Below are 21,515 nucleotides of genomic sequence, written 5' to 3' on the forward strand. Positions count from 1 at the left end.
ATAGAACTAAGTATTTGGGGATAGAGCTGACAGCTAAGAATATAGATTTATTCAAGAATAATTATGAAAAGCTCTGGACTCAAATTGAAAGAGACATGATAAAATGGAATAAATTAAATTTGTCGTGGTTAGGTCCAATTGCCACAATCAAAATGAATGTGCTGCCCAGAATGATGTTTTTAATGCAAACAATACCAATAGTGAAAGATAAAAAGCAATTTGAAAAATGGCAGAGAAAAATTTCGGAATTTGTATGGGCAGGAAAGAAGCCAAGAGTGAAAATGAAAGTTCTTTGTGATGCGAAGGAAAGAGGAGGTATGCAACTACCTGATCTAAGACTTTATCATGAAGCGATATGTTTGGTGTGGATTAGAGAATGGGTAACCTTGACCAATCATAAGTTACTAATATTGGAAGGACATAATAAAATATTTGGATGGCATGCATATATGTGGTATGAAAAATATAAAATGGATGCAATGTTTCAGCACCACTACTTAAGAAGAAATTTACTGTTAACCTGGCTCAAATACAAGAAATATATAGAAGAAAAGAAACCACTTTGGATTGTGCCGGCTGAAGTAGTTAATCCAAATTTGGAATATCAGGGGGAAGAATGGCTTACCCTCAAAGAACTGACAGTACTAGAAGATGATCAATTGAAGCTTAAAAGAAATGAGGATTTGCCATTTAGATATGGTTGGCTACAATACAACAAATCAAAGACTTATTTGATTCAGAGCAAAGAAAAGTAGGTTTTAGAACTAAAAACTCAGACTTGGAAGAGATACTATTGGGAGATAATATTAAAGTAATATCTAAAATGTACAAGTTGTTATTGAAGTGGTTCACAGAAGATGAGACAGTAAAAGTTCAAATGGTAAAGTGGGCTATAAACTGTAATAAAGAAATAACTATGGAAGCATGGGAACAGTTACGGAAAAATATCTTAAAAATATCAACTTGCACCAGTATTAAAGAGAATGGGTATAAAATGTTGTATAGGTGGTACTTAACACCGAAAAAGCTGCTAACGAACAGTTGTCAAACAAATGTTGGAAGTGTAAAGAGCATGAAGGTTCTTTGTTTCATATGTGGTGGACTTGTCAAAAGGCTAGGGACTTCTGGTCTAAAATATGTGCTGAAATGTCTTTGATATTACAATATAACGTTGCAAAAAATCCAGAAATGTTGTTATTATCTTTACGTTTAGAAGAGGTTAATAGAAATGATACGATAGTGCTATATTATATGATAGTAGCAGCAAGAACTCTATATGCTCAGTATTGGAAAAAAGAAGAAATACCGAATATTGAAGAATGGACAAGGAAGCTGTTGTACATGGCTGAAATGGACAAACTAACTAGAAATCTGAAAGAGCAAGATCCAGAAATTTTCTTGGAAGATTGGAAGAAGTTCAAGAAATATTTGGAAAACAAATGTGATGTTAAAGGGCAATTGTGGTCTTTTGAGGGACTTTAAATTTTATACAAAGGACTTTAATGAAAGAAAATATATTAAGATCTATACCATGGTATAAATATTAGCAATATATAATAATATCTATGAATAACGGGGGGCTCGAGTGTTGTTGGAAGTCAACAAAGAAAAGGGGGAGGGGAGGGGGTGGGGTATATAGACATGTAGAAGAGTTAAATTGGATAAATATATTGTATTAAGTAATGATTGTATATTACCTCATCCAATAAAAATTTTATATATATAAAAAAAGGAAAGTTCCCGGTCGGCCACCATCTTGGAGGGCTGCTGGTCACCATACAAGTGCTACCAGAGCCACTCAACTCAGACCTGACCAGTGGTGCCAGCAATGGGTGCTGATGACTCACCCATTGCCTCTTCCTGTACTGTCATCTCTGCTTACATTAACCATACAGCTCAATCCCTTCTATTGGTCCATCTAACTCAGTATTGTTCGCCCTGATTGGCAGCGGCTCTTCAATAACTTTTTCCCAGCTACCTGGAAGGGAGACTGAACCAAAAATCTTCTGCAAGCACAGCATGTGCTCTTCCATTGAGCCACGGCACCCAATACAAGGAAAGGATCTCCCTTTAAAAAGCAGCTGTTGACTCATGAAGTCCAGTCAGAGCTATTCAAATGTTTGATGCATTTCAAAATAAATTAAGGATCTTCCTTTCCTACAATTGAAAATGCCATGAAAGTGATTATTTTCCTTTGAAATCCAAATTAACATTAAGCACTGGGGCCAATGCACAGGTCTTCTTTTCTTCTCTTGATTTTTTGACACTTATGCTGCTTGCCTCTCCTTGCTCAAACTAAAACTGATCGTCTGCATTGAGCAGGTGATGAACAAATCAATATAAATCAAAGTGTGTCTTCTAAAGTTCAAACCAAACCTAAGCATTTTTTTAAGGTTTCAGAGGTTACTCTGACTGCTTTTCTTCCCGAGAGATTTTCAATTTTGTGTGCCTCTGCACTTTCGCATCTAGGAAAAGAAGTAGAAGAGGCACAATGCAGGGGGAGAGAGAGACAGGATTTTGACTTCCCAGGCGCGCGGCATACACAACGTTCTCCAAGAAAATCAGCGCTAGTGAGATTTTCATCCTAATTCTTCAAATTTAAGACGTAGGGATAAGATTCAGATCAGTTTCTCCACTCTGAATCTTTGATGATTTTTGAAGTTCACCTGTCAGTGCACGACACACACTGTTGATTTACTGTCTTTCCCCCCCAAAAAGAAAAAAGGAATTCTTCCTCCATGGAAAGCAGAGGTCTAAGGACTCAAAGCCAAACAGAGTGTGTTTGCTTGTTTGTTTGTTTTACATGTTTCTAGCCCGCATGTGTGCTAAAAAAAAAAAAAGCAAGCTATAAGATTATATTCAAACATACCAGTAAGGAGAAGACTGAATTTAAATTCCAAGCATTTTTATATCCATATATCAAATTTTCCAAAAGGCAAAATTAGAGGGAATATATAACAAGTGTTGACATTTATAGGAATGCTTTCATATCAAACCTTAAAAAGACAGATTAACACTGAATTACAGCTTTCTAAAGCCTCTGACTTCAGGAGATTTAACCCTATTTAGGATTGTGCTACACGCCTGTAATAGCCTGCATAATTTCTTAGGAACAAACTCAACTGATACCTGTAGGATTTACTTCTGATTTATCTTGCCTAGGATCATTCTTGTCCTCAATTCTTTGTAGGGAATGAAAAGGCAACACTTTTTTCTTTTAAGGGGGGGGGGTCTATTCTGTTTAGTCAGTGGCTTTCTCCCTTTAGTGTACTAATTTTCCCTTTTGCCTTGATGCACTCTTTCGTTGCAAACTATGGAAGGCCCATGGGTCTTGTTCATAAAAAAATATTTTTCAAGCAACATTTTAGCAAATGCTATTATGGTTACAAGTGTTGGCTGTGTTTGTATTTGATAGAATATGCAGTTCATTTAATCACATTTCCATTAGGCAGAAGTAGGAATGGCTTGCTTATCCAGGGAATTCATAATTCCAGTGGAGAACAAGATGAAAAGGAGGCACTAAAGTAGAAAATATGCATATTCAGTAAACATAAAAGAGAACCATGTTATTCAAAGAGAAGAGCACAAACTATAAAGCTAGAGGGGGGGGGTAAATTGCACACCACTGAACTACAAATCATGAATTAATTTACTTACAACCTGATCCTTGGGAGCTGGCAAAATTGATGAAAATCATCCCAATGGCAACGGAGACCACAGAAAGGGCTTTTGCTCAGGTATTGAAAAGAATTCCAGAAATAATTGTAGGGGGTCATATGAGAGGTTGCCAGCATCAGGCCTGGAGAATGAGATGCATACAAATGGTGCCACAATAAATTAATCAGTCTTCAAGGTGTAATAGGACCATTAGTGCATTTTTTTGCTACAACAGAATGCAAAGGAAAAACTGCAGTTCTGGGATGGGGAAAGCTGCACTGAGTGAAATTCTCTGTTCTATAACCTTAAAGGAACATCAGTTCTTTTGAGATCTACAGTGGATCATTTGATCTAATGATGCCCCCTCATTGATTTCCATTGTCCTGCCTCCCTCACCATCTTTTGCTTGTTTCAGGTCGGTAGCTGTGTTGGTCTGCAGGTGAAGAGCAAGATCCAGGTCCAATAGCACCTTAAAGACCAACTAGATTTCCAAGGTACGCACTTTCAAGAGTCAAAGCTCCCTTCATCAGATCTGCAACAGATCGTCTGACAAAGGGAGCTTTGACTCTTGAAAGTTCATACCTTGGAAATCTAGTTGGTCTTTAAGGTGCTATTGGACCCCAGATCTTGCCCATCTTTTGGTATAATACAGCAATGTGAAATGGTTAGTCTACATGTTGGAAGATACTTTGCATTCCTAAGAAGAGTTCTGCTGGGATTTATCTGGCATCCTGGTTCCCTTTCAAAAGAGATGTTGATAGACCGTTCCTTTGTTCAAGATTATGTGAAAACCATTTCAACCAGTGGATGCCAGCACATCTTGGGCCACAAATTTCTTACATGAATGAGTGTTAGGTGTAGTGATGGTAGATGTGAACTGTCTGTGAGATTGTGGGTGTCCAAGCACTATAGTGGCACAACATAATTCACAAAATCAAAAACAGCCCATCAGCCATGCACTGTGATCTTCCAGGTGTATGGCAATTCTCTGGCTTCACAAGACCAAGTAGGCAGTTTATCAACCCCATGGTAAGCCACTGTACATTGCTGGTGAGTTGTAATCAACTTTCTAGGGTTAAAGATTGTAGAGATGGCTTGGACAAAGCAACGAAGGCCCCTTTCTCTTTAACAGCTGCATGATGGGAAGATGCTCAACAAATGCAGGAGCTACACCTCTTGAATCCCCTTTTCCATCACACTGTTTTAAGAGAAGAAGATGGCAACCTGTCTCAGAGAAGGAATTCTTACCATGTTTGTAGGATATGGGCTTGGATCAAAAGGAGCATTTCTGTGGGTGGAAGGATTTCCACCCACAGAGTGTGACTTTCTCTCTTTCACACACACACACCCCAGTACAGCCCCCAAATGCTGTTCCCGAGGGTTCTCTGTCTGCCAGAAGCAGCATTTCAGAGGGCATTTGGGCTGCAATATAAGAAGAGGTGAGAAATTCCTACTCCTCATGTGGAAATCCCATTGGATCCAAGCCATGAACTCCACCAACTCTCTGTTGACTTAGAGAAACACAAACTATAAATGAAGTAAATACATTTATTTGTTAAAATATTTGGGTTATATCCTATCACTATAGTGAGTTAAGTTGGAGCTTTCCCAATCCCAAAGAGCCTTTCTCCATCCAAAGAAGCTCTTCTTCAACACAGCTCATAACAGCAGCAACCAATTGCAAGTAAAAATAGCGAGGACACCCCGAAAGCTCTCCAAAAAACAGACCGGCTGCATCTTGAACCAGTTGTGGTTTCGGTATTCTTTTCAGACCCATGAATTATTGAGACACAGTCACTTATCTGCAGAAAAATTTACCTTTAATGAATCTGAGAACCACTCTGGGCTACCTCTGATTCCCACACAGCCAAAGACAGCACTACTGATCCAAGAGCTATGAGCCTGAATCTTATAGAGAGTGCTACTCAAACCAACCTAGTCTGTGAACCAACCCCAAATCAAGGATATTCCCATTCAGGAATAGACCAATAGTGTCTGGATTAAGCTTCTGTTTGTTTGCTTGCATCCAACCCACCACTAACCACAGCCACTGGTTCAGAATTTCGACTGGTTCAGGATTCTGTTGGCGGGATGGGTGTTTGTGCTGATTTTGTACCGATCATTAAACCTGTTTCGTAATAACACATCTCATTTTGTCTTCAAACTATGAAATTCATCTGTAGATCACCTATATATTCTTCTGGTTGCAATATCCTTCACAGGGAATTTGAATTCAGGTTTTGCGTTAAACTCAAGATGCATTCTTTGCTGTCTGACTAATTTTCCAGATAACCAACACTGATTTAACTGATTGATGGGTTGTAGCGAGAGAAGGAGGAATTACAATGCATCATCTGTTCAGGTCATTCAGCATTTCACAGGTTTAATCAGGCTTTCTTCATCCTCCATTACACTCATTAGGTCCTGTTAGGCTAGCGCTCAGTGTGGATCTGTATCTTGGTAAAGACTATTGTGGATGATTAACTGTAATTACTAGTAATGGCCCCATCCCAGCTTCAAGTCGACTGATGCCATCATCTTGGGTAGGCATCTGCTCTGCGGTGAACAGGTTCAGTCTATTACCCATTTACTGATTCATGTTTGAACCCACAGGTTGCTGCTATCTGTGTGGGCTGACCCCCTCCTCCTCAGCTACACCCCTGTGTCAATCTTCCAAATGGACTAAACTGTGAGCACCGAAAGGTAAACCACTGAGACAGAAAACAGTAAAATGAATAGAGCACTCAAGAGGAAAGGAAATGAAGTTTGTGCAAGCTTGATATGCTTCCTGGTGTTCCTTTTTTTCTTCAGTGGTTCCTACAGAAATGTTGTGGTGTTTCAAGTAGGAATTATGGCCACAGGCATAATTTATCCAAATTAAATCACTTTTAAATTACGAGGGGCGGTGCAGTCCAACTTAAGCTCTCTTAAATAGCGCTGCACATAATGTTCTTTAGTTTTGATATTTGCTTCAAAAGAAGTATGTTCAACGCAGCCGAACAAATTACTGGAAACTACACACCTTGCCAAACATTTGTTTGATAATATTTGGTGCCTTTTTATCCTCCTAGTTGCCATGGCTTCTTGGCACCAGTGCCTTCCTATTTCCCCCCTTCTTGGCCTCATTTCCCCCTACAACTGCCCAGTTAACCTGAACTGCTGTGGTTTTGTTTATGAGCATCTGTAACATCATTACCTCATCAGACTTAGCATTTATGATATTGTTGATGGAAATCACATGGGCCAATAGAGTTAAATGGCAGAGTTGGCTCATGAGGTCAAGGAAAAGCAAGTACAAACAAGAAGAAAGCTTTGTCGAAGGCTTTCACGGCCGGAGAACGATGGTTGTTGTGGATTTTCCATGCTGTATAGCCGTGGTCTTGGGCTATATGGCTACACAGCCCGGAAAATCCACAACCACCAAGAAGAAAGCTATCAGAAAAGCAGTTTTGAACCAAAGCAAATATTTTTCATAAATGTTGAAAATTGCCCAAATAAGGTATACATTTTGACACTCACAAAAAGAAAAGAACATGGAATAGAGTGGTAGTTTTGGCTCAGCTCTATTTGTAAATCCCATTGGATTTAATGGAAGAGATTTAAGCACCTGCTTAATTCTACATAAGAATATAAGAAGAGCCATGCTCAATCAGTCCAATGGTCCATTGAGTCCAACATCTTTTTTTTCACATGGTGGCCAGTCAGTTGTTCTGGAGAGTCAACAAATAAGCTACAAAGGACAAAACCTTTCTCTCTGAATGCCAGCCTCCTGGCATTCAGAGATATGAAGACTCCCTTTAGACACCATGGCTAGTAGCCACCGATGAACCTACCCTCCATCAATCTAATCCCCTTTTAACACCATCTGTGCTGTTGGCCATCACTACGTTCACTGCTCTTTAAATCAATGGGACTTAACAATGCTTAACTTGGGCTGGATTGAGCCTATTGACTTTATTAAGGAAATTAACACATGCATAACATTGTGCCATTGATTTGGGACTAAGAAGTGCTTAATTTTGGCTGGCTTGTGCCCTATTGTAATAGTTGTAATCCTAGTAACATTAGTCACATGAACACTTCTTCAGCGAGTCTCAGGTTTTATTGATTCCAGTCCTTGGGTGAGGCGTGTTGTACTTTTTGAACACACTAGTTTCTCTCTGCATAAAGGATTTTACATCTCCCTAACCTGCATGAATTTCTAATCTTTGGACCGATATACTGAGGCTTAACTAAAACAAATATAAGATAGCAGAGACTGCTACAGTTGATGAATTTGTTTATGAGTTAAGTTTCTGCCATAGGAGTGCAATTTTATGCTGAGCTCTATAGCCGAAGTATCGTTGCAATTCAAAACGAGGGATTCATCATTTGAATTTGATATTTGGCTGAGATCTAATGTTATCCAAACCATTTCTTCAATTGGACATTGGACAGTAATTTCATAAAAATATTTTAAAATATTTTCAAAATTGAATCTGAAGTGGACAGATGTATAAATGTTTCATTTTGGTTTTTTGTTTGGTTTTTGTAGCCATTTTGAATTATTTAATTTCACCCTTTCTCTTGCGGTGTTCCCAATCCATTCATTTTTTTAAATATGACATTTATACACAATTGGCACAAAAATAACATTGAAATGTGTGAACTGAATAGAGAAAAATTACCACATGAAAACAGAAAGTGGTGTGAAAGTAAAGACTTATAGATTTTTTGCATCAAAACAGCAGAGCTTCAAAATTCTGTGTGGTGTCTCTTGTGAAGAGTCAGAAGAGTAATTTTTTAACTGCAAAACTGACCTTGACGTGGGGTTGGTTTTAAAGTTAGTACTGTACGAGTGACAGATTCCTGTTAAGGAAAAGGGAGCTGAGCATCTACCATGCTTCTTTAAAGATAAATGTCTAACAGTGTAATCCTATGCCGAGTCACTTTCAGTGGGCTTAGACTGGAGTAGGTCTTCTTAGGATTTCACTACATATATACAACTAAGGTGATCAGGCGGTTTTCATTGAACTTGTCATATGGAAGTAATTTTGATCCTCAACATCTTATGGGCTTCAAATGGGACTACCAGTTTTAATTAATTGGTTGTTTTAATTAATTAGCTGTTGAATTGATCAAATTACTTACTCATTAGTGCCAAATGTGAATTGATGCAGCAGAGAAACTTGCCTATTATGCCATGCTATGGTGGGTTGCTGTGAGAGATGTAGCTTCATTACTGAGAAAGCCTTAACTATTGGCTGTCTTCCCCTTAAGTTTCTCCTTCACAGCAATCTGCTTTGATCTTTAATGTTCACAGTACTTAGTCATCTCCTCCCATATCAACCTTCCCAAACCTTGAGATAATGGATGGGTTTCTGCCATGTCTAAGATTGGCAGGGGCTCATGGGAGAAACTCTGTTGACTCCTGAAGCTCGTGAAGTCGTGATGTTTTTTCAGGCTTTCTTTAAAAAATTGAAAATGGATAGCCTTGCCAAGCTCCTGCGGATTAACAGCAATCTCGCAGTGACTATAGCCTCTGCCCACTGATCACTGGCGATCGGAGGGAGGAAGCAGGCTGTCTGGAAATTGCCTGTCATTCGTGGAGGCCAGAAGGCAGTTTGGGGAAATGGATGCAAATGTTCCTGCAGCACCTGCCAATGACATCACTTCCAGTGCAACCCAGGAGCAATGGCGATGCACTCAAGCTGATACTTTAAGACTTGGCCACAGTGTGACGCTGTTGCTTCTGGGTCACACTGGAAGTGACATCATCATCAGGCACTGCAGAGTGCGCTCACTCTTTGTGCATGCAAAGTAAGGAAACTACTCCCACCACCACCACCACCTCCCCTCCTGCCCGTTTCCAGGGCAACGTGGCAATCCTATTTTTGGATAGTTTTGAATAAAAATTGGTGGCTCCTTGTTCTTTATTTTACTATATTTTTGTTGAGTCCTTCTAAAGTTTTTAAATATTTTAAACAGTTTTAAAATTGGGGACCCCAGCAAAGGCCAAAAGATAGACTACAAATTAACTAACTGAATAAATAAATAAATGTGATCTTTTTTTATAAGGCCTTTGGCCCGTGAACTGCTTAACCTATTATTTTGTATAGCTGTGGCTTTGGAAAATGGCTTCTGAGAGCTGTTGTAGTGATTTTGATGTGTCGGCTAACTAATCTTTCTGTTACTAGAGTCTTTTTTTAAAATTAGGATGTGGTATTATAATGCACACAATATGATTGATTATATGTGGATACAAATTATTTTGAATTTTGGATGAAAAGTGGGTTAGAAATGATTTTAATAACAAACAAACACAGTTAGCTTGGTTGTAATTCCATAATAAGGAATGAAAAGAAAATTAAAATGGCTTCTCTGAGAGGGATCTTTTCATTATTAAATTATTTCTCTCATACTCCTCTCTCTCAATAGCCTCAAAAACCCACCTACATTAAACTTTGTATAATACAGAAAAGTACTTTAATGTAATTGATTGACTAATTGATCAAACGCACTACTTTTCAGTTTTTGTGAAGACATCTGTCTAAACCCAAGTGGTGTGAAGTTGCTGTAAGCAAGCAGCTCCAGCACTGGAAGAAAGATGTTTTGCAGGTGGAGTCTTGTTATCCAAAAGGGCCGAGATTCAAAGCAGCACTCAGAAGGAGGCTCTTGTGACTTAGACAGGCACAGCTGTCTAAAATAATTTACATGTTCAAGGGCCAGACAGACACAGAATGCAGCTTAAAAGCATTTACAAGTACAATACTGGATCTCACCCAAAAGTCTTGCTTTGTCTTTCTTTTTTTTGTAAATAGTAGAAAACATATACAGAAAAGTCATTATTTTCAAAGCAGTTTCTGCATTTTATCCTGACTAAGCTTTTATTCATACTAGGCTTTCACCAATATATCATTAGTGCATAATGTGCTAAGCACCAGCTTAAATGAAATTGATGTTTGAAGGCAAAATGGTCCCCCCCACCTTCCATTTTTTCCAGCCTCTAGGGTGTCATAACAGTGTAGAGGAGACTACAGTTTACAAATCATTGACTTCAATGAGATTACTTTGGAGTAAAGCTTTAGAAGACTGCAATCTCAACTGCTTCAGTAGATGCTGCTTGGCACACATATAAAGCTGGCGTCTACAGGGGACTTTTTTGTGTGGGTGTGAACATCCACTGATGCAAGATGGTAACAAAATGTGTGGTTGCTCATATCTGGTATGTTTATGTGCACGTACAACCTGTGTAATCACACAATGCAACTTGAAAACCTAAACTGCAAAACTATTTATGAACAGTTTCTATAAGCATCTATTGGAAAGAAATGGAAAAAAAACCCAATTGCAAATATGGAGTTAATACTAAAACTACTGAGGATTAATGTTATCAATGCAAAACTATATACTAACAGTAACCTTGGGAGGGATCTTATTTTTTAGAGTGCCAACCTACCATAAGACTGAATTTAAGATGTCTAGTTAAAGCATGGAACACGCAGGTTGGCATTCCAAAAATGTGACACACTTGGGAAAAAGCACACAAACCCCAAATTCATAGTGATTCAGGTCTTTCTGGTACTGGCTTCTGAGTAGTGCAGATTCCAAGGTAAAAGTATGACACAGCATGCAGCTGTATCCCCATTAACAAAGTGCAGTGCCCACCATGTTTGATAAAAAATAACTCTCAATTTTAGAACAATCCTGTAAAATGCTAAAAAAAAATTGATCGACATTTGCAAATGTTCGACAGAAATCTAGGAAAAATGTACACTCAGGGATGCCCATGCCCTCCTAAAGCCACAAATCTTATCTTTTCCAGGGGACGGGGTGTTTAAACAGAGAACAGGCTCTGGTGGGAAACTATCTTGTTTGTGGATTGCTGTTCTCAATATTTCCCAGCATGACTTCCTGCTACAGTTTATGGTCTTTCAAACCAAGTTTGAAAACTAAAATTCCAAGTAACCCCTGCAACCCAGTAAGTTCTGAATGGACAGCTCAGAACCCTACAGAATAGGCACAGAATATACACCGTTGAAAACCACTACTGACTTCAGTGCCATTTCTGTTTCTCTCCTTGCCTTCTTCCCAGTCTCTTTTGTCTTGAATTGATGGATCAAATGGCAATATTTAAGTGGTGCAATTCATCTAACTGAATTGTTTTCAAGATTTAATTTCATAATTTTTCCCAAAGGAATTTTGTTGTTGTTGTTATAAGTTGCTGTTTTACTTCCAGGTGATGTTTGACATTCACATCAAACAAAATATTTGGCAAAAAGAGACAAGTATAAAGAACAGATTTCAGTGACAGTGGTTCCCACATAACAATGGAAGTTTTAGGACTTCTGTTCAGGAGAGTCATATATTCATTTCAGACATGGTAACCCATATGCTGAGGTGGTCATGGTTATTGAGGTGGTATGCTGAGATGGTTATTGATAATGCACATAGAAATCTGGTGGATCGTTTTTCTGGGTGCCTCCATAAGGCCTTGTGACTATTAACATGGATTATGTATCTTGAGTCTCCAGTCAGTACAAATTGCATTAGTGTATTTAATGCACCCTCATTTTTTGATATCTATGTTATGTCCTTGTTTACTGGAATAAGAAGTAGAACAATATCTTTGTTTCAGAATGATTGACAGTGGAATATTTTGGCTTGTAGCTACAGAGGCAAACCACAGACCTAGACACGGCACAGCCTGAACACCCTTAAAGTCTGCCAACAGACAGTTCCTTGCGAAATGCTACTAAGGAACTATGAATTCTGAAATAACATTTTCTTGGCTATTTTTTTAACATCAACATGTAGAGCATTTATATACGAAAGTATTTAAATACATTTCTCTAACTTTCTCTAACACTTCTACTTGAAACTTATTCTGAAAAACACTAAGTTGTTCGAGATATGTTTTTTAGCAATGAAGTTTTAGGTACCGTTAGAGAAATGTATTTAAGTGTCTGTGTTTGTACATCATAGAAAACCATAGTTAAATATAACTGTTTTTAATAAAACCCCTTTAGATTCTGGCTTCAGAACCTGGTTTGATGGGCCCTAACAAACCAGAGTTAGTTGACTGACCTACATTCACCTTGTTTAATTAAACTATGGCTATATGTGATATCTGAACTAAACCACTGGCTGTTAATAATGGCATCATGAAGATCACATCACATTTTACAGAAATATGGGTTCATTTTTATACATACAGCATATAGAACCATTATTAGTTCTCAGTCCCTTTCATATACACCAAAATACAAGCATGGTTTTCTCCCACTACAAGGAATTCTGCATGGTACATGCGCACATACACACATATGCGGATGAGATAGGAATACTGGTGTTGTAGAATGACCATCACTGGTGCTAATTAAATTATTGCAGCATCATAAACATGCACCAGCATTCCTAAGTCATCTGCAAATATCTAAATGACCCTCTAGGAGGAGTTCTGCAGGGATACTGAATTACCCATTAGTTGACTTCTGCAATGGAGATGTTGCACCATTTTAGAGGCTGGGTTTTAAATACTTTTAATTCACCAGGATGGTCCAGTCCTGCTGGGGGGTGTGGCACAGGGGGACGAGGGGCATGGTTTCAAGAGCCAAAATGGAGCTTCTTGTAAGTAAGTAACCAGATTTAGATTGGTGTTTTAGCAGCCTGCTAGTGATAGTTAACTGATTCAAATTTGATTACTTTTGTTTGCTAACCACTAAAGGAGCATGATCCAGAAAATCATAAATGGGTTTTAGAAAATAGCACTTATACCATCTCCCCCATTCAGTGGTCGCACTGCAGAAGTCTCCATCGCCTTTCTTCCTTTGGCATTTCCAAACAGAGCTCATTCCCTTTCTCTGCTGTATCTTGTATTTTAGGTTGTAGTCTTGAGGGTGTACCCATATCATATTTTATTTTCTGTATGTTGCCTAGTCAATGCTGCTACTTGCAGAAATAGTTTTCCATAAGCAGAAGAATGTATCTGGATTGGCCTATGTAATTAAGCATTCACTACCGATATTATTGATAAGGTTAGGATAGTTACCAATGATACTAATTGCAGTCTGGTTGTTAAAGGAAAAAGCTCCTAAATGGGTAGCTATAACCTAGCTGCTCCAAACATGAATCAGTCAAACCGAGGGCTTGAGCAAACTTCCCCTTGCTTCTGAAGAACTTGATTTGCTTGTTCATGAGTGCCATTCTTCTGGCTCCATTCCAAACATATGCCAAATAAATGAAATTTAAAGAGCTTCTTAAATCTAATTTCATAATTCATAAACTACTATTTCTCCGCTACTGCTTTATACAGCTATAAACACACAATAAAATGATGAAATCCAGTTTTGCTTCCTACTTAGCACAAATAATGGAACAAATTAAGTTGGTCAATAAAATCTTCTGAACTCCCAGAACCATTCACAAATCTGGAAGCAGGGCTCTCCAAGCATTTTAGTGGAAGCTTTGTGCCACGCTGGCTCCTGAAAGCAGAAAGACAAGGTGCTAAATCTTTCAGTTTTTGCCAGCTAAATTACACTGTGTTTTGTGGTCTGATTTCAAAATTTGTAAGGTCAAACGGACAACTGCTTTTCATTACTTTCCCCTATATATTAGCATTCAGATTGTCACTTGCCTATTTGATGCAGTCCTGCACAGGTCTGTATGAACTCCAAATTGATTTAACTGCATATTCTTAATTTTTCTCTTCTTCTTAGTATTCCGCTTTCTCATATGTGTATGAATTGTTTTAAGAAAAAGTGGCTTACAGTGAAATCCTAAGCAGAGTTACTCAAGTCTAAGCCCACTAGCACAACTGTGTGTTGATTTAAATGGAAGCAGATTGTGAAGAATTTATAAATGACCAGAATATTAACAGAAGCAACGTCTCTGAACAAAACAAATGTGAAGCAACAATTTAGATACCCTCATTTTGCTGAAAACCAGGAGCCTGGAAAATGAAGGCATCTAAATTGTTGTTTCAAATCAAAGTGCCTCCTTTTCTTACCTGTGATTGTTCAGCAAGGTTTGTTTCTTCCATCTCTCCTGCAGACAGTGGGTGAAAGCGGGCTGAGGAAATAAAATAGATCAGGGCAAAACTATTCGGCAAGCAAGTGCTGCCATCTAGTGACCAAGCAATTCTTCTCGTTCGTCCTAAATGGACGAAGACTACCTGGAAGCAAGTCCTATTACAATCCATGTGATTTACTTCCAAGTAAACGAGCTGAGGAACAGAGTTCATTCACTCTTCTGATAGTATAATTGATTTACAGTGCAGTCCTATACCAAGATACTGCAGTCTAACTCCATGGGTTTAGACTGGAGAATCTCATCATAGGATTTCACTGTTACTGTGTATTACATTAGAAAAGTAAGAGGAAAATATAGGGATGGTATATTGTATCACCTGTATTTGTGTGCCTTTTCCTGTGTTTTACAACATGATTTGCAGAGCATTTGTTTTTGTTTACAGATATATGCTAATATCTTTATGCAGAAGGGCTATGGGTTCAGCTCACAAAGCATACTGTGTATTTCTCAGTTTTCAAAGGGTGTGGGTAAGGGTTCTGGAAAATGACTGGCTTTAAGGATATATCTTGAAGTCTCCATATAAAATTGTACTTAAACAAAAATGAAAACTCTGTAACCTGATGTAATTTGTGATGATGAATTTAGATAATTTTTACTAAATATAAGGCAAAGTGAGAGGGACTCTCCCCAAAATTGTTATACATTTTGTTATATATTTTATTTTCACTTGAATAACAATGTTGGCTTATGCAGGTGATCTTTGTTAGGCATAGATACCGCCATGTGGCAGAACAGCCTCACATGTGGGGGGAAAGATCTCTCCTCAAAATATTTACTCTTTGGACGTCTGCTATTATATAAATAGGTTTGTTTTTAATCTGCAGGAACCCTTCTAAACTAATCATATTTACTCCCCGATCCACTTTCCAGTTAAGACAAAGCACTTGGATTAAGCTGAGCCAAACGGCCTTAAGTCTAAGTACTTCGGCTTAATTGGGTTGAGCGTCAAGAATACAGGCTTGTTTCTCTCACTACCCTGAAGCAATCCCATTCCAAAGCATGCTCTCTTGGAGAGAAAATAAGTTGCATGTAATCTCTTGTGTTGATGGCGCATAATGGAACATGTGCTTTGTGTACATTTCTCTAAAATGTGACAAAGGAAGTACTGCTTTGAACACTGTATGTAAATGCTAAGTGTTTTTATTAATTGTTATTAATCATTATTATTAAGATTACAATAATATTTCATTCGTAGCAATAGATATATTTTTAAAAGGCATTAGAAAATATATGAAGCCAAAGCCAGCTAAAATGAAGGACTTTTGTATTTCTGATGAAAGCGTGTCCAAATTTTATTTCTGTTAAATGGCTCGATTTTGGCTTGACTCTGTGTTATTGAGCGAAACGTGCAAAGACTTAGATTTCATTTTTTTTCTTTCTTTGGTATTGAATGGAAACAAAAGCAAGAAGACAAACACTTATTGGATAACAATGCTAATTAAAATAAAAGAACTTTAAAAAATAGTAATTTTTGCAGTTCAGTCCTATACTCATTTTTTCAGGAGTAGGTCTTGGTATATTTAGAAAGGCTTATTGCCATTGAAGAATGTATAGAAGTGAAGCCTTAGCATGTATTGTTTCAGAGTGTTCCATTAATATGCACAGTATTCCTTACAGCTGCATAATTTTCCTTCAGTGTTTGTAAGACCATTGTAGGGCCAGGAACTCTGAGAACTGAATCAGTGAGATAGCAAAAAGTAAAAGGATATTTTGCTGAATCATTTGAATATAGTAAACCCATTGGGAACAGCCAATTGTTTCTCATTCTCTAAATGAATTTGTGTCAATAGTAATATTTCAACAGCAGGTTTTAACCTATACAAATACTATTTAACATAGACAATAAATAGATTTATAGAAGAAGACAGATTCTGAAGTGACACATTTGGAAGTCTTTTGAGCTGAAAACTATCTACAGTTCTTTCATGACTACCAACAGAATCCGTTCAAATTTCTCCTCTGTAATCCACATTCAAAGTCCCTTGATGTCCTTTTGTGGCAGGTCTGCTATGAGACCTACCTGGTTCAGCCTTAGGTTTTTTACAATACAACAGAGGTAAAACTTCTCAACATGTAAACCAAGATTTTGATTCTAGGATTTTTAAAATCAATTTGAACAAAGTGGTTTAAATATACAAAGTAAGCTAATTTCAAGGAAGCAGTTCCTTATATCTTGCCAAAAAAAAAACCCTTGTTTATTGCCACTGTGGCAGCATTGTGCGTATTGCTTCTTAACTTAAAGATGTTGCTGCCAGACATTCCTGGAGAACTGTCCTGACCCTTTTGCTGGATTTTCTTCCATGTGTGCTGGGAAAGAGGAGCGAGACATGAGAGCAATGGAAGGTCACAGAAGATGATTTCTGATGGAAAAGAGGCTGCACATAGTGGGGGTAAGTGAAGGGGCAGCAAAAGGGGGAAGGACAGAATGAGTCAGCATGACACAGATGTCCAATTCGAAGCCGCAAGAAGGTCTTCCAGTCCATCGCATGAGCCTCTTTAGAGCAAAATCCAGACAGAGTCTGCCTCTCTATAAATCTTTCCCCCCTTTCCATTACTACTTGGGTATTGTTGGCCCTAAGCCACCTGATTTGTCTGTGATTTATTAACTGCTATGCATTATATATGAGATTCAGGTTTGCCGAAGAGTTCTCTTTGCAGCCACTTTTGCATACAAATCAGCTACTGTTGAAGAGGTTGATTGCATCCCTTTCAAGTTGCCAGGACTGTGGGTTTGGTTGTTTGAGCAGCGTATCTGACTTGGCAAAAAGCAAATGGGGAAGGAAGATCTTTACATGGACTTCATAGGACTTGCAGCAACTTGCCATACCACCCTTATTAGCAAAAGGGCTAGATTGAATCAGGTAGCAGTCAAATAATAAGGCTTCCTAATGCTGACATTTAAATGTGGCCATGGAGACAACGTAAAAGAGGGGAAATGGGAGCAATCAAAAATGGCTTTCCTTCCTTTTAAAATGTCCTTCAAAGCTGGAATTTCAGCTATAAGGTTTTTGGAGCAGCAACCGTTTTGTTAGTTATAATTCCTTTTTAAAGAAAAATGATTATATCTTGCTTAAAAAATATCTTCTGTATTAATTTGAAAGCATTAAATTAAAAAGCACCAGTCCACAATACAAATCTGATTCCTGGCGGCATTTTTTTTTTAAAAAAATAACATTTATTATTGTTAAAAGTGAACAGGATAAATTTAGCCTGTTACCTAAACGATAATAATGGTAGTACCAAAAGAGCCTCTTTGGGTAAAAAACTCCAAAGCCAAAGCCTCGTTAAAAAAACCCAAACTTATCTTTGTTGTACTTCTGAAGGTAGGATACCGAGACAAGAGCTATGGAAGATTATCTTCCGTATAAATGCACTGTTATTATCTCAGTTCTCAGGTAGGTTCATGTTAATCAGTAATGCATCATATACATGGATGTTGCTAAATAAGAAATAACAATAACATCTGGATCTACCTTTCAAGAAATCCCATAGCACAGGAGACTGACAAGGACATGTAACATCTTGCATATCAGCTCCGACAGCCCTTTTCCAGGTATTCCAGTTTTTAGCTCGCTGCTGTAAGAATATTTCTGGAGTGCAAAATCTGGCCTTTGGTTCCAGAATGTGTACCTAATTAAAATATGTGTAGTTCTACACTGTTCACCAAAATGTTTCAGGCAGCTCACATTACCATTTAAACATAACAACACCAAGAAAATACTGGCCACTAGAAACATTAAAGAATCTAATCTATAACACAAGTAAAAACAATTAAAGCAACACAGAAAGCAGCAGGGAAAAAATGAGGACGCACAAATACATGGAAGCTAGCTCTCCAGGAATCGCAATCGCTTTATTAAAAAAAAAACCTTTTGCACCAGCTTGTGTTCTTCTTCCATACAGAAATCGCTCAGTCTCTACCAAATTCTACGCCAACACATCCCATCACATTCCTCCCATTGATTTCAAGAGCAAACAAAGTTGATGGGAGAAAGGCATATGCTTGGCAGCAAGCGGGGAATCACTTTGCAAGCATGGTCTTGCCCTGCTTTAAAAATAATGAAAAGAGGAAACAAATCCTATATTTCTTACCAACAGAAGCACGAATGACTCCTGGGAGGTACAAGGGGCAGATTGGGGGGAGGGGTCAGATGCAGAGTCCCCCAACACCTGAAATGTTGCCCTGCTCTTCAAGCCACAAGCTTTGCAAGCTGTGTCTGAGTGGCATCTGTTCCAAAGTGTTTCTGAAGAAAGGAGCTACTGTTAAGTGAAAGCATTATGCCCTTAGAGGGTATAATGCTAAATATTGCCTACTTTTTTCATTTACCAGATATATTCCAACTTTTTGACTGCATCGAAACTAAAATTTGCATCTTAATTGTTATGCTGCTGATCGCTGATCCAGAAAAAGAAAGAACATATTTCACTCTTCCTTTGAAATCGATGAGGCTTAAAAGTGCTTCTAAAGTTTGGCAGATCATGCCCAATATTTCTTTTTCTTGTGGAACCTACAAGGCCAGAGAAGGTCAGATGTGCCTTAACTCTTTACGCTTCCAGTTAAGATACCATACGTATATCAAAACTGATATGTGCTGAGTGATTTATTCATAATAATACTTGGCATGTAGATAGTTGGTTTTGTTTTGTTTTTTGCTCAAAATCATGTACATTGATCTTTTCAAGGCCAATATTATTACCCCCAAACTACAAAGAGCTAGGGTTACCTAAGGAGAGTGGTCAGCGAGGCCCTGGCCAAGCCAGGATTTGATGGCTCATAGCTCATGATCTATCTTAAGTTATCCACACTTTATTTATTGGAGACGTTTTGAGAAACTGTCTCAAGGAGCAGCCAGTTTTACATATACCTATACAGTTTCCATTGCATTTTTACCATTCATCGGCGGTAGGTGTTTGGCTTGGGGAAAACTGAACCCAAGCTGAGGAGCAACAGTGCATCAGACACTAAGCTATTGCCAAACTGCACTTGTCTGGGAAGAAGTCCTCCATTAAGATCACACGAGAAACTGGCTAGAGATAGCTTGATTGAGAATGTTACCTGCATATAAGACACACGGCAACCAGTTAACACTAAGTACATGTAATCCTATATTTTGATTTTTTTAAAAAAAAAATAAAGTTGACATATTTGAAATTATTTTGCTGGCTCAAGTCCATGGACTTTGCCTTCAATGTCCACCAATTGGATTCCCCCAGAGATGCTGGGATGTTGGAGGACTAGAGGTACCCTTGGTCCTACCAGGTAGGACTCTCCTATAATAACTGGGACTGTGGATTAGACTGCTTTTTTTTTTACAATAGCCAAATGGTCAAAGTTAAATTATTACATACAGCCAACAGTAAATTACACCTCTGGTTGTCACTCTCTCTGTATAATACAAAATCCAAAGAGTAGCTAAAACGTGCTAAAACTGTTTGATAGTCACTGATTTAAAGATAAATTCCATGAAGATATGTCCTGAAGGGGAGAAAAAGAGGAGACTAGTATCTACCTTTCTCAAAAGAAGTTTTATTGTTGTGCAGTGTTTACACCAGTCTTTTTCCATTGACACTATGGAACTTCCAAAAGCATTATGTGTCCTTGGCAAACCAGACACTCCAGTCTGTGTATAAAACCTAATTAAGCTAAGTGCTACCTGTAGCAAGGACATTCAGCCTCCCAGCAAATGCAGCTAACCAAAACAAGGCATCATTTTTCAGATCCATCCTTAATAACAGCACGCTTTGAACAGAATTTTTAGATGGGAAGCCGGCGTTGTGATAAGGAGCTCAAATGAAACGGAATTGCTCCTGTTTAGGTAGAGCAAATATTCCTTTGCATGCTTCATTTTCTTTGTTTCTTTTTCATATTCTCTCATTGACATTGTCTCATAATTAATCAGAGAATTAGCAAAGATTAATAGGAATGTGCAATAAAATAAATATGAATAATTTAGCAGTGGAACAGGACAACATTATTAGCCTCTGGGACAGCTCAGATCTCCATTCAGCCTCGAATTTCATATTCTGCTGTGTGAATGACAATCAAATCTTTTGGATCATTAATGCAGGCATTTTAGACAGTGCAGGAAAATGTAGGGGCCTCTGGAATTGTATGGTTTGAAAATGGTTTGGTGGGCCAGCAATGTGTATCAATCCACCCACATGTAAGAACCAATTTATGGGAGCAATCCTACTCAGAAGTAAGTCCCATTTTATTCAGTGAAATTTACTCCCAGGAAAGTGTTCTTAGGACTGGACCAAGGAACCTGTGAGAAAGTGTTGTTTTACAGACGAGGCAGATCTTAGAAAATCTGATCAGAATATTGCATCCCCAAGGCATTGTCTGAGGACGGAGCTTTGCTTAAAATTCCCTAAGTGGTCCACAAATGGGTATTCGGGCATATGGGCACATACTTATTATGTTCTTGCAACAATTATGCCATTATTTAAAAAGAAAAGCAGAAGATACAAGATTCTGATGACATGTTTATGTGATTGTATACACATCAGATAGATGGCAATGATCCTGGGCTGTGTTGACACGCGAGAGGTTACTGAGTAACAACTGTTCAATACCTTCCTTTGGACTTCTCAGATAGACCACTTAACTATCTCAGCTTTCCCAGTGATCATCTCATTTATCTAGGATTATTGCACTGAATTTACTGTTTGGTTTTCTTCCAGAACTGAAATGTCAAGTCCAGTGTCATGTATGCAGTAGCTTTGTGCCGTGAGAGCTCAACAGATCCACCGAAAGCTGCTAGCAGTTGATCTTTGGATAGAGCTAG

The sequence above is a fragment of the Eublepharis macularius genome, chromosome 10 (genome assembly GCF_028583425.1).
Source record: "Eublepharis macularius isolate TG4126 chromosome 10, MPM_Emac_v1.0, whole genome shotgun sequence".
In the NCBI taxonomy this organism is placed as follows: domain Eukaryota; kingdom Metazoa; phylum Chordata; class Lepidosauria; order Squamata; family Eublepharidae; genus Eublepharis; species Eublepharis macularius.